The sequence below is a fragment of the Vombatus ursinus genome, unplaced genomic scaffold (assembly GCF_900497805.2).
Source record: "Vombatus ursinus unplaced genomic scaffold, bare-nosed wombat genome assembly UNPS02015035.1, whole genome shotgun sequence".
NCBI classification, from domain to species: Eukaryota; Metazoa; Chordata; class Mammalia; order Diprotodontia; family Vombatidae; genus Vombatus; species Vombatus ursinus.
In genome coordinates, this window is record NW_020954813.1 from 1,684,087 (window position 1) to 1,689,561 (window position 5,475).

The window sequence follows — 5,475 nt, forward strand, 5'->3', positions numbered from 1 at the left end:
AAAAATTTAAAACTCAAACTCTTATGGAAGTGATTGCTGATAAATCAAAATAAATTAATAAAAAAAAGAAAAAAATATGAGAAGTAGTTGGAGTTTGGGGGACTGTGGTTCAGACATAAGAGGCAATATCTTTCATTGTCTTCCATGTGGCAGATATTCACAAGTTACTAAGTTGACTAATTTACCTGTGTACTATAGTTGGTAGAAGGAAAATGTGGGGTTAATTGCAGCTTCTAATATGTACTGACTATGACTGTGGGCAGCTCACTTACCTCATGGTGCCACTCTCCAAAACTTTTAGTTACAGATGAGCTCCTGATTGCCTGGAAGGAATTTCCACACAGGGAGTGCCCCACATGGATGAAATCACTCTGTGATAACTTAATCTTCAGTGTAGTTGCAAATAAGCAGCAAAAATGGACAAAAATTAGACCACAGAAAGGAGGAGGAAGAGAAGCAAGGGGGCCAAGTGCTTGCTAAACTGAACTATCCCTCACATATTAAGCCAGAATTGGCTACAGCTCTCTTTCTCCTTTTGAGTCTTTGGGGACTGAACATCTCTAGTGTTTTATCATCTCCACACAATTGCACAATAGCCAGCCAAGTGCCGAAGACTTCTTAGATTTGGAAAATGAATCCATATTTCTAATACTAGTCCTTTTTCCCCCCTTCAACCTATTTGTAAATGATTTATTATAGTAGCAAGTCCGATGGTGATAAGATAATGTTTTTTAGAGGTCATTAAAGAGTTTTGGGAAACTTGCTCCAAAGATAGCAGCCTTCCATTGTCAGCCCGATAAGGCAACTTAACAATTTATGTCAAAGTTTGCAAAGTGTGTTTGTCTGATAAACAGTGTGCTCTGCGGGCATCAATCATACTTCTTTTCCATAGCGTGTTGTATTTTTCATGAAGTGAACTTTAGTGACTTTGCCTATCTACAAGAGTTTGATATTGAAGTGTGCGAAAGAAAGCCTCCTGGCTTGCAGTACACAGGCCTCCATTTAGGGTTTCATTGTGTGCCAGCCAGTCACGATGGAAGCCATTTTTTCCCACTGGACTGAAGGAAGCTGGATGGCATGGCTGGAGAGGGCAGGTCATTGTGATGGCTGTCATTGAGGGAAATTCTGCAATCCAAAGGGGAGGCAAGAGAAGGAAGAAATGCCCATATCCAAATGAACATCCACACTGATGATGTATCCATTTTCAAATCCAATGAGACTGAAGAGGAAGAGAAAAAACCACATGAACTGAGATGTGTGTACGAAGGTAAATTATAATTTCTGAACAAGTTAATTCAGGAATACTGGAGACAATGTTTATGGAGGAAGATGATTTCTTGGGGGTCTCAGAGTTAGTATTTTCACTGCATTCAGGAAGGAACCAAGAAATATGGACAGATTGGGAGTTAGAAAGACTGCACCTTTAGATATGATGACATGAGAAAAAGAGTGATGGTTAAAAGAACTAAGTTTGTTCTCAATCAGTTAAACAATTAATGGGAATTGATTAGTGCTAGCTATATGGCAGGTCTTATTCCAAGCTTTGGGGGATACAAAGAAAGGAGAGAACCATCCCTGACCTCAAGGAATTCACAGTCTAATGGGGGAGACAATCTATAAACAACTGTTTACATACAAGATACATATAAAATGTATGTGCAAGGTACATACTGGAGCACATGAAACTTAGTAGATGTTTTGTGCAAACTCTCAGTAAATGTTGTTGATTGGTCTCTCTAGCCTTGGATCTGTGAATTATTGTTTATTTATTGATCATGTGATGTTGGACAACCTCTTTGAGGTTGTTCGTTATTTCTTCAAATAACAGCTAATCTGTACATGGGATTTTAAGGTTTGCAAAATAAACGTATTATCTCATTTGAGCCTCACAATGACCTTGTGATCTAGTTATTATTATTCACATTCTACAGAAAAAGAAAGGGAAATCAAGTCAAAAGAAATTAAGTGACTTAGTCAGAGTCAAAGAGTTAATACATGTCTAAGACAGGATTCAAAGTGGGTTCTTCCTGACTCCAAGTCTGGAATTTTATCACCTATACCAAACTGCCTTTCATGTTTATCATAATGTTTATATATATTTATATAAGATGGTTTATTTATGATTGGCAAATGGCCACAAAAATAGACATTATTGCAATTCTGTGTAGCTATAACAAAAGACTTATTTTGAGTGTATTAGAGGCAGCTAGGTAATGGCAGTGGATAAAGCACTGGGTCTAAAGCCAGAAAGATCTGAGTATGACCCTGGGTGAGTCATTTAACCTCATTGTTGTTCAGACTTTCAATTGTGTCCAACCCTTAGTGACCCCATAGTCCATAGAACACTAATACTGTTCATGAGGTTTTCTTGGCAAAGACAATGGAGTGGTTTGCCATTTCCTTCTCTGGTGCATTAAGGCAAACTGAGGTTAAGTGACTTGCCCAGTAGATATCTGAGGCTGAATTTGAATTCAGACTTCGTGACTCCAAGCTCAGTGCTCTATCCACTGAACCACCTAGCTGCCTACTTAACCTCAATCTGCCTCAATTTCCTCAACTGTAAAATGGAGATAATAATAGCATCTACCTCTCAGAGTTTTTGTGAGAAGAAATGAGATAATATTAGTAAAGTGCTTAGCACAGTGCCTGGCGCATAGTAGGCACTTAATAAATGCTTATTTCCTTCTTTTTTTGTCCTTCAATTTAAAACACTCATATATACATACATGTATGTGTGTGTGTGTGTGTGTGTATATATATATATATATATATATATGTACACTCTAATTCTCAGGACAAAATAAATCTCTATTTTGCAAACTCCAAATCTTACTATTTTACAAGCATTTTCTATGATATAGATAAACCACTTTTCAAAATTGCTACAAGCTGAAAGGAGATTTCTGAGCTTATGCTAAGGGCCCATAAGTGCTTCTATACACACATTCTGTAAAATCAAATTACATTAATAGAAGTATTAAGTAATTGGACTTTATCCATCAGAGTTAACACCATTGGAAAGCCATTACCATCCTCAACACCCAAAGTTGTAAGTTGTCAGAGGGCTGGGGCTCCCTCCATAGCACCTAGCAGGGTAGTTCTGTCAGGCAGTGAAGAAAATGATTGTCCAATTTGGAAACCTCAGCCACTTCTGGGAAGTGCTAGGGGCTGTGTTCTAATGAAAATACCAATCCATATTAGCCATGGTTGCCATAAGCAAAAATCTGAATATCTAGCCAAACCTACTTAAGGTTTGTGTAGTAAACCCACATTCCTCATTTTATTAGGGATGTGCCAAGTTCAGCACTTTGCTGGCCTTTGGACAGATTTATAGCTTGACTTTGCTGAATTACTGGTGACTGACAAGAGGACATTGTTTTACAGGATGCTATTTAAATAAAAAAAAAAAAACCTGCAGGGTGTTTCTGTAATGTTGTCACTTCAAGTCCAAACTGGAGAAAAGAGAAAAAGAAATGTGTATTAAGGAGGAATCTTCATTAGCTTTTATGAGTTTAATCTCATTCAGTCAAGAGCTGCCTTATAAGGAAAAGACATTTTAATGTAGAGAGACAACCTCATTTTTGTTCCAGGTTTTAGTATAAAAACAATCTCCTAACCTCAGAGTAGCAACAGCAAAGAAAAGGCAAAACCCATCTTTTCTTCCATTTGACTGTGGGTGTCTAGATGTAAGACCTGGGAGAGGAGGAGGAATGAGCTGAGATTGTTTCTCATTTTCTTGCAAATGGGGCTTCCCCCAATTATTAGCCTTCTTTTAATTCCCTCTCCCCCCACCCCTTTCAATTGCCATGGCACCAATGCTATTTATTGCCTGGAGTCTATTTCATCACCCACAGGAAGTGAACCAGCCCTCTGGGTTTTCACATGTAAAGTAATCTACCATTGGCCGTAGGAAACTGACTGTGCTCCCGTTGGCTTCTAGCAGGTCTGGGAAGTCCTTGACTGACTATATTAACATCTAAATCAGTGGAATACTAGAAAGAAGGACTTTGTTACCATGAGGCCAAGACTCCTTGAAAAACTCAACCTGTAAACAGGTCCTTGGCCTGAATGTCTAATTTATTTATTCAAACCCTGACTAGTCTCGTTTCTTATTAAAGAAAAACGTCCCTGAAGACAACCATTGCTTCTGGATGCAAAGTTAAGATAACTACACAAAATGATAACTATGTCTTAAAAGTTTTGAGAGAGTTTCTCTGTAAACTGCTACCATGGAAATCAAAACTCTGTTTGAAGTAACTCTGAAGGTTACTCAAAGTGATTATTATAATTTTTTTTAAACTCTGACCCTATCCTGAACAAATAATGAGCCAGTTATTGAAGCTCTAGCTTTTCCATTCACATTTAGTTGGCTAGGATCTTATCACCATAGTTCACTCACATATCATTGGAATGTGTAAATAGCTTTAATATTCTGTTGGATCCATGATCAAATTAATGTGGGTGGTCTCTTCAAAGATGCAGAATGCATCTTTGTGCCTTCCCATCTTGTTCAACTTGTATCTAGATCTTCCCACATATTTGCTATTGGTGTTCCACCCAGTGTCTTGGAACTCTTTCCAGAAAGTGTCTTCCTATCATTTTAATGATACCATTTGTTTTTCTTTGATCTCACTCACTCTTCTTTTGTGCTCATGTATTTCTTGGATGACTTTTTTTTTTCTGCTTCTTCTGTACAAGTTCTATTGATGTAGAAAATATGTTCCTATGTTGATTTTAGGTCTCATCTTTACAGCTACTTTAGGAATTTAGGGCTAAAGTGGGAGTTGACCAAGCATGTCACAGCATGAATTCCACCTAGAGTTGCTCCAGAAAAGGATGCATGATTTATCTTGCTTCATCTCTAATGATATAAGACTCAACATGTCAAGGATTCATAATTTCATCTATTTGAGGCAGACCAATGCAGACCCAAAGCAGAGTGTAGACCCCCTCCACCTTAGTCATAGTGATTGTTGGAGGCTAAAAAAACTTTACCAAGTCACCTGGTATGGAGCCCTCTCTGGATGGGTCTCTATAAATTTAAGTAGGATAAACCTCAGAGTATACATAGATAGTCCATGGCCAGAGATGTACTTAAACCCTTCAACTTGGTAGGACCTGACAGTTTACAATTCATTAATGTAGACTTTGAGTCAGTCATTCAACAAGCACTTACTAAACATTTACTACATGCCAGGCACTTTGCTAAGTACTAGGGAAGGCAGGGTCCTGTTTATGGCAGGATGAGGCATTTTAAGATAACTTCTCTGGGTCCTCATTACTTCAGGGCTACATATAATTAATTATCTTAAATCAATCAATTAAGAAGCATTCATTAAACACCAGCACTGAGCTGCATGCTGCTAATACGAAGACAGAAATGAAATAGTCCCTACCCTCAAGGACCTTATAATCTTTTTTTTCTTTGATAATTTATTTATTTTTAGTTTTCAACATTCACTTCCATAAGATTTT